The 9,591-nt window shown below is 34.1% G+C and overlaps 1 long non-coding RNA gene across 1 annotated transcript; it reads right to left on the reverse strand.

The window, feature by feature from the left end:
• Positions 1–886: 886 nt before the first annotated feature.
• LOC121411969 lies at positions 887–6,142 on the reverse strand. Its single transcript, XR_005969560.1, has 3 exons — positions 5,864–6,142; positions 2,912–3,062; positions 887–2,071 (listed from the first exon to the last, which is right to left on the reverse strand). It is a non-coding gene; the product is annotated as an uncharacterized LOC121411969 (long non-coding RNA).
• Between the last annotated feature and the right edge of the window lie 3,449 nt (positions 6,143–9,591).

Below are 9,591 nucleotides of genomic sequence, written 5' to 3' on the forward strand. Positions count from 1 at the left end.
ACCCCTTTTGTGCTTAATTCAAATGTGATTAAACAAGAAATTTGGTACGCACACTGGATGATTTCAAGTCCGGTGTTGGCGTTGGTATTGGAATTTGAATTGCTTCCCGTAGCTTTAAAATCTATTTTGTGTGTCAGAATTCATGTTGCCATGGTAACGGCATATTATATGACATAAAATTGGTAAAAACTTTCAGTTTTAATTACTAGATCAATTTTTAACCAATTTTCATGAAATTTGGTTCATATATTGAGTTTGAGGTAAAGATGTGAGAGACACATATTTTATGTGTGTCGGAAATCATGTTGCCATGGTTACCACATACTATTTGCCCCAAATTAGGTAAAAATCTATTGGTTCCTGCTTCTTGGTTAGTTTTCAACCAATTCTCATGAAATTTGGCTCACACATTGGTCTCGAGGTAAAAAAGTAAAGGACATATTTTTTTTAATGTGTCGGAATCGTGTTGCCGTGGTAACAATATATATGTCAGAAATTAGGCAAAATCTTGCGGTTCAAACTACTTCATAAGTAATGCTCATGACTTGCTAGTGGAGGTCTCCTTCACAGAGAACAATATTTGTATCAGTCATTCCCAAACCATGAACACCGATTGCAAACCATGCATATATCCCTGTAATCAATGATTAATTTTTTTTCTTTATAATTTGAATTTCGTATTTTATAAGCATGTCATGGAACCACCTTGCCAATGCAGTTGGGGCGAGGGTTACAAATGTGGAAGCACAATGAGGGAATTTCTTCAAGAAAATATTTGACAGAAAAAAAACAAACAAGCCTAAATAAAAGAAAAGAGACGGGGTTTAATCCTTGCCCAAAACTGGCGATTAGAGATGGGGCGATTGGGGGGGGGGGTCCACTTTAAAATATGCTCACTTATTGCCCAAATTCCAAGAGGAGTGCACATGAGGGGCCACTACTCATCATGGCTTTGTGCCTTAATTGGGACACGTTCATACCACCTGTATCCCTTAATCCATACCTCTGTCACCAATCATTTACATTTATTCATCTTTGAGCACCAGGACATTTTCTTTCTATCTCTCTCTCTCATCAAATGTAACCCCCCCCCCCCGAAAAAAGATGCTTTATCCTTTTATCGCTTTCATTATCTCCCTCCCTCCGAGATTAGGCCACTATCATTCACGAAATTTATCTTTACAATTCTCTATACATCTCTCCCTCTCTGTTAATGACTCTTTCACATTTATACTTTTTCATTTCCCTTTTCCCTTTCTAATTCACCTCGCCCGCGCTTTCTCATTATTACTTATACATTGCATCTCTACATAGATCTATCTCATTTTCATTTCTCGCCCTCAATTACTTTCCAAATTTGATAAAAACAATCCTACAATTTTCTACAAATATTAATACTATTTTTAGTAGGGAAACAAGTTTGTTCTGAGGGGCAAATCATATTTTGACCACCCACACCCCCACCCCCGATTCAATAAAATAAACAAAGAGATGAAGCAAAAAGAATGACATTTCATGTAAATTTATTACTTTTAAAATAAATAAACACTAAAATTTGTGAAACAATGTTATCTTGTCACCTGTCCTATGACTTTATAAACATGATTAAAGTGGAACTTGGATTTAGATAAAATGTTTTTTTCATACATTATATATTATACTATTCATAAATATTTCCACTTAAAGATGAAGATTTCTGTAATATCATGAAGAGGAACTCAGTGTTGTTATTTATTCTTCTTCTCCTTTTCTCCTCTTCCACCCCTCTTCTTTTTCTTCTTCTCCTCCTCCTTGGTTGTCTTCTTTTCTACTTATTGTTTATTTGTATTAGTATGACCTATCATCATTTACATTATAATAATTTTATGATAATCATAAAATATATTCACAATGTCAATATAATGATTATTATCTTTGAAAAATGAAAATTAGTACTTTTGTTAATGTTCAAATTTTTAAAGCGTTTTTAGGATACTTGAGTAATAGATTTATGAACAGTAATATAGTTCCCTTGCCAGGTGCTACCAGGTCCATGACGTCACCTCTTCAACAGTCTTGACTCTTGAACAATCTGAAATAAGAAGAATCAGTGAAAACAACTTTAGCAACTCAACTTGATAATAGCAGAGTTTTCACATACATTTACATGTATGATGTATCTCTAAAAGATTATGAAAGAGCCTTTTGAGATGGCAGTCACAAGCATAATTAAAAAAATATAGAATGTTAAATAAAAATTGGGTAAATAGCTTCCGAATATTATTTTTTTATATCCTTATAATTAAAGTCAGAATATGTTTAATTTCAATCAAGTCATTTGAGAAAATTTTCATATGTGGTGTTACTTGAAAATGAAAATATACCCTTCTACTACTACTATTATTTTATTCTTAAATGCACTTAAATTGCGTTTATGCTTGTAAGCTCTCATTGTTAATCTCTTTGTTGAGATTCTAATAAAATATAAATCAACCAAATCTGAATCTCTTGCAAAAGTTAAGTGGAAAATAATTGTTACAATAGTATGGATCCAATAGCCTTCCTAGATTTTGTTTTCACTTTGACGAGTTACATTGTTGTTGCTCTTACATATTTTTGAAAATGCATTCCACAATAATATTATCATTAATTGAAATATTAAGAGGGATCAGTTGTCTATCAAAACTTGAATTTCTATAAAAATTCATGAGATTGATATTATCCATTTTTGTGAGTAAATTTAAGATGAATTTATTACAAGATGTGGATGAATTTTAAGAGATTCATCTTTGAAAATTACTATAACAGGACATCACATTTACAACTGCTCTTAAGAACAATAAAATAAACAAGAATAAATATTACCGTACAGTAGTAGACTTGTATTTACAAGTAGAATGTTCAATAAACTCAACTTTACATAAAGACTCACCTTCATACTAGGAGCTTGACCCCCTGATCCAAAGAGAGACTTCTTATTCAATGGCAGACCGTGGTAGAGTGTCTGGACTTCCCTCTCCTTTCAGTTGCTGTGCCCCTTTCTCTCTATACATGTACCTCTTCTCACCGTTTGTGTGGGTCACCTGTTAGAAAAGTGAATACCAAATTTTTCTTATAGTAACAGATGAGAATGAATTCATATTTACATTTTGTATAAAAACAACTGAAGTCCCTTCTTTAAAAAAATATATTTTTATCATTACAGATTTTGTCAAATATATTTGACAGGGGTGTTGGTACAGCTATACACAATATTTTATTTTAAGGCAAATGAGGTCTAGTCTTTCAACCTTGAAATGGTTTGATTAATACACTTAAAATCGGGATTCAAATTTCAACCTTAGGGGTTGGTACAATAAGGGGTGCTAATTGTTTATGGGTGAAGCATAAGTTATATTAATCACCATATAGGGCGCAGATTTGAACCATGTAATAGAGGTTAAAAATTTGAACATTTTTAATATTAAGTATTATTCACCTTTATAAAAGGTTAAATGTTTCCCCTTTTATTGTTTAAACAAACTTTATGGGTGCAAACAATAGCAAGGCAACTTTTTTGCACCTTTACCACTTAGGGTGCAATATTAAAAGGATAGTACAAGTGATTTATTTAGGCTTTATTTTTTTTAAATGTTAGAAAAATGATTCACACACTCCATAGATAAATACTTCTAATGAAGATAGGTTTTGATAGGCAAGAAAATTATCAAATGCCTTTTCTATTAATTTACAAAACAGTGCACAAATAATGTGCTTGGAGAAAAGGCATTTCAATTACTGGTCACTACAGGATTGTATAAATAATAGAATTATAGGGCCTACAATTTTAAATTGTAGGCCCTATAATTCTATTATTTATACAATTAGGAATTTTCTTTAACTTCAAATTGCCAGGGTTTGTTTTAAAAAAAAGCACTCCTCTAATAATTGATCTAAAAAAAAAATCCTCTTTACAGTAAATAGGTAAAAGGAATAGAATGTACTATGAGGAATTCTTAATAACAGTCATCAAGAGAACTTCATTTATCATGGTTATTTTTATCCACAGATCAGAAACCAAATCCTGTAGTTACCAGTAATTGAAATGCCTTTTCTCCAAGCACATTATTTGTGCACTGTTTTGTAAATTAATAGAAAAGGCATTTGATAATTTTTTAACCTGTTTAACAAATCAAGGAACTAAAATGTGTATCTATCATAGATGTACTTTAATATCTTTATTAGATATTAACATACAACGTAGTCATCAGTTTTCGTGAAGTTACATGTCTTTTCAGTTCAATATTTAACTTAATTAGTTCAGTGTGTAATTCTTTTTTTTCTTCCCCCCCCCCCCTTCTTTCCCATCCTGTTCAGTAGTCTCCAGTCTTCGTTAACACAGAGGGTGACCCAGGATTTTCTAAATTTTATCTTCTTTATTACACACCAATCACTTTGTTGTTTTTTCTGAACGGAGAGGGATCCCACTCGCTGCTAGGGTCTTATACTCTACACATGTTATTGTAGTGCACATCTACCAATAAATCATCTTGGCCTCTACTCCTGGCACTAGAAAACAATATTATACTAGAGCTAGACACCCTATTCCATAGCTCTATCATAAACCCAGGGGGCTCCATCACCGTAGCGTCGGCAGTGGAGGACCCGTCTCCCAAAGGTCTAAGTTTAATTGTATTTGAATTTTGATGTCAGAGTTAAAAAGTCAGGCTTAAGATTAGACATAGAACAGATCTAAAGTAACTTTTGTAGTTCTAGTAGATCACTTGTTTCATATAGATGATATATAGGCCCAACAAATGATTAGCTGACTAATGATGTAAAAACAGTTTCAATTTTGGGCCCTGAGCTAGATCTATTCTAGTCTCTCTTGTATTGCTAAAAAGTTACTAGATAAGGACTCGATTTTGATCTATTAAAAGCATGAATGGAAGAAGCCCCAGCCAGACTTGGTCCAAGGGCAGGGCTGCACCGCCTCATTCACTGGCCAGGACCAAGGCCAAAACCAGGGTAGGCCTAGTCAATGGTAGGGCCAGCTCAGCTCACCTAAGTAAGACAAGTTTAACTTAGAAATTTTTAGAGCTAGACTAAGTCTAAATTAGACCCTAGACTTGATCTAGTCCTAGATAGAAAACTAGATAACGATAGATCTAGATCTAGAGACAAGAACTTGATAAAGGGGCCAAGCTATTACTTGCTAGGGCCTAACCCTGCATTGACACTGACAGTGACATGCCTAAATTTTAGGTTTTGGTTTTTTTTTTTAATCTCCGAACATAGGCTCAGCACAACTAATTATTTAGGCCTGGGCTAGGCCCTCACGGTGAGTGACAGAGCTGTCTTGTATAGACTCTAGAGTGTCTAACGTTAGTCCGATCCGGACTACTAGGTAGACAGTCCGGCTCTAACGTTAGACTAGTCACTAGGCCTTACGAGTAACGTTAACGTAGGCCTAGATCTTTCCAGGAAGAACAGGGATGCTCTTGAAAAAACTTTAATTTCAAATCAATGAAAATGTCTTATAAAATGTCTTGAAGATTAATTAAAACTGTTTTCTGTCAGTGTTCATCCCATGAATTATTTGTGTTTATCCGACGCCGGAACCTTAAAATCAATGTTCAATGTCGTGAAGATTATTTAACACTGTTCTGTTGGTGTTGATTCCATGCATTATTTGTCTTTGTCAGACGCCGGAACCTCCGGCTAGCACTGCCAGCGTTGTACGGCTAAGAGCAGCCGGAGAGTATCCGAGCAATCGTTACATAAAATTGACGGCGATAATGATTTATTTAAAACATCTCTTCATACTCAGAATCTTTGAATTTTGGTCAGAACGTGAGATATATCTATTATCTATGATATACAACAATGAAAATTTGATACATACCAAAATATGCCTCTTTCCCGTCCAAATAGGAAGCCGTAGACCCTTTTTCGCAAGAGCTTCCTGCGGCTGAAAAATGACAACTTATGCCAAGTTTATGTCAACAGGCTCGTTCATGACTATTCAGTTTATGTATATCGCGTGATAACTTGACATAAGCTAAAACAATACATAAATATTTTTATGCAACGAAATTTATGTCAACGACATAAGCTATGCATGATTTTATGTCACGATCAAAATTTATGTCATTATGACATAAATTTTTATGCAACAGGGCCCTGGGGTTTATACTGAAGGATAAAAATTTTCTTCAACCCTCGACCGAAACTTAAATGTGTTGGTTTGTTACGTAATGATTCTATAAGGGAGTTCCATAGTTTGATACCTGTAAAAATAAATGTTTTAGTCAAGAGGATTGTTCTAGCTCTTGGTGGATGAACGAGCCCGGCAGACCTAGTAGGATAATGATGAATATCGACATTTTTAGTAAACATGGAATAAAACATATTTGGAAGTTCATTTTTATCTAAACTATACATGAGTTTTCCGAGATTGTATACAAGTCACCAATCTTTAAAATATTATATTTATAGAAAAGTTCGTCAGTGTGTGAACGAAAATCAGCATGACAAATAATACGAATAGCCTTTTTCTGCAAAAGTAAAATTCTGTTCAGGAGGCAGTCAGCACAATTCCCCCATGCTGTTATACCATAGTTTAAATGAGGCAGGATCAAAGTTGAATACAAATTAAATAGTATATATAAAATGACTTTATATCAATGTGTTATTATCATTATTTAAACAAAATACAGTCGATCATATTCAAGAGAAAATCTGCATTGGTATACAATAACGGGATATGGATCAAGATGATTTAATTCAAATTACAGCATTTAACAATTTAATTTCAGTAATCTACATCGGTCAAACCATGCGTTTGAGAAGTGTTGTAAAACCCACTCTCAAAACTGTTTGGCAACATACAGTCCACACAACAATTGGTTAAAACTTTATCAAATTCTGGGTAGTTTTAAACCAATAATGTGTGCTTTGTTTGAAAACTACCCAGAGTTGGATAAAAATTTCAAATCAATTTTTGTGTGGACAGTATTTTTCATAAAACATTTTGCATATGTGTACCTTTAAATTGAAGGAAATCAACGGTGAACTGTCATCAGACAAGGAAAGTCATATTTGGCCCGTATGACTTAATAAGAGCTCACAGAATTCCAGGGGTGGTGGAGCGAAGTTGAAAAGGGGGAGGGTTAAGGGCACATTTTTTTCCCGAAATGGCACTCACTGCACTCACAAAGCTTTGACATGAAACTAATGTACATAGCTTATCATTTGATTTTAGCAACAGCCTCGTTTTCCTCGAGGCTCGATATGATATTTAGTAATTTAAAATGTGTGTTTCCAGAATCTTTATACATGTAGTAGGAAAACTTGTGCAAAAGGAAAAGGGACGCTATTAGAACATTATCAAATTGAAAATTTATCAAAAGTAAACAAGGGTATTTTTAAAGACTTTATGCAACGCTGTTTACTATATGAACCTTGCAGTATTTGTTTAACCATTTAAACAATCCTGTTTAATTTATTGAAGATAAGATATTGAAAATTAAACTTTGTTGCTTAAGAGTAAAACACTAACCCTTGTTTAATCATTTTACACAATTACTGTAAGGTTCGTATAGTAAACAGCATTGTATATATTTTTTTACTATGTAGGACAATCAATAATTTAGAGGTTATAGGGATGAATTTCATTATCAAAATAAATTTGTTCTCGTACACAAAGGCTCGAACAAGATAGAATTTCGATTTCATTACCACTACTTTGAACGCTAAGATTTTATTGGATGTAATGTTAATAAAATTTGCATCAAATGTTATTACAATTTATTTGCTTTTCGGATCGCTACGAATCGTTTTGCACCGCGGGCTTAAGGGGAATCCAGTCTTCATATTTTGTAGTTAAGAAATGTTGAGGTCCGTGCGGGGGTGCACCTTTATAAAAGTTTAATTACAGATCTATGGATTAACAATGTACAGAAAAGTAACCCATCAGTAGATTAAGTAAATTAAAAAAAGACCTCTGGAATAATATATCTTGTACGAGAAAACAATGATAGTTATTCAACAACACAATGATAATAACTGTGACGATAATGAATAATTCTTGGCCAACAGAAAGTTTGGGAAGCAACAAAAAATATCGATACAACGTTTATAGCTGTGATGAAAAATGAAACTGAAAAACGTAGGAAATATAGTATTCTGGCTTAAAATGTTTCACACAGCCTTAATATTACGATCATGGTTCCTGTTGATTGTTTTTAAATGCTAACTGTATTAAGCTATGCAAACCGATGTGGTGTGATTGCTGTACTTCTAATTATTTCGTTTAATCCAATACTGTTCGGCGCTAGGAGGACAGGATTCCTCGCAAATTTATAAGATCACTGACATACTGATGGGTTACACTCCCGGGGTTACACTCACGGTCTACATTTGATTACCGTATATTTTTTTCGGAATCTCAGCTGTAATTGACAACATAACAGAAAACAAAATCAGCTGAAGAAAAGAAAATCATTGCCCCTATGTTAAAGTTATGCCTGCCATGACTCATGTAAAAATAAATCAGATAAGCACACGCACCATGATATCGACCAAAGATCGTTGCACGCTGCATATGCCTTTTGGCTGCCACATTTTTGGCACACCCGACGATCCGAAGTGGGGGGGGGGGGTCTCATCCTTGAATTCTAAAGCAAAATATACTATTTTAGAGTCTAAATTTGGCGTGTTGGCTAAAAATATTTTTTACGAATTATTTAGGCTATAAACAATTATTTATGTTAGCAGGGAGTATTTTTTTAATAGAAAAATTATTTTGCCTCTCTCGTATGTTATGCAACTTTCTTTTTATTTTGTTTTCTTCTCACTGGTATAACAATCAAGGGGCTATGTTCCGAAAGAGATGTATAATATTAAGTGGTAAGCTTTGAAGCTCCATTTGCACCCCCTCTCCTTCCCTCCATGCATGTTTAGCATGTAAAAAAAATCGTCTCCTGCCAGAAAGTATAAATGCTTCAGACCATAGAGCTATTAATACTAGACCTACCATAAAGCGTGCAGACCATGGGTCAGGGGGTCAAGGCGGGGTTCCATTATTGTTAGCACTGACTTCTAGCAAGATTTTATTGTTTACGAAACACGTCTACAAATTTCATGAAAGAGTTTCCCGACTTCGTTTGATCGTAGGAGATGGAAAGTTTCCTCCCCCCTCGACCCAGATAGATTGTGCCTTTATTTATTTGATGGCGTAAATGATATAAATCAATGTGGGAACTAGGCGAGTGAAACAGTTTTCAATTATTACTACATCAAAGGACAGAATTATGTTGTCCAAACCATATTTCAAGTAATGTGTAGTTTACAGTATTTATCACACGCATATGGGGCTCCGTGAACAATAATACTACCATTTCTGAATTTAATATCGTGTTAACAGATAAGGCCTCTCTCGATTTTTTTTTCCAGATGGCTATTGCTATGGAAATTAGATCTTTAGCAGCTAAAGGCAGAATAGTATCTAAAACGTCGTTCAAGGGGTATGTAAGCGAGCGTAGTGAGTGAGCCTTGAAGATTGCTTAGAAAGTAATGTGCATATTATTACAGAAGAAAGTAAGTGCAAGAAGAACGAAAACTTAAAGGACA

The sequence above is a fragment of the Lytechinus variegatus genome, chromosome 1 (genome assembly GCF_018143015.1).
Source record: "Lytechinus variegatus isolate NC3 chromosome 1, Lvar_3.0, whole genome shotgun sequence".
Taxonomy (NCBI): Eukaryota; Metazoa; Echinodermata; class Echinoidea; order Temnopleuroida; family Toxopneustidae; genus Lytechinus; species Lytechinus variegatus.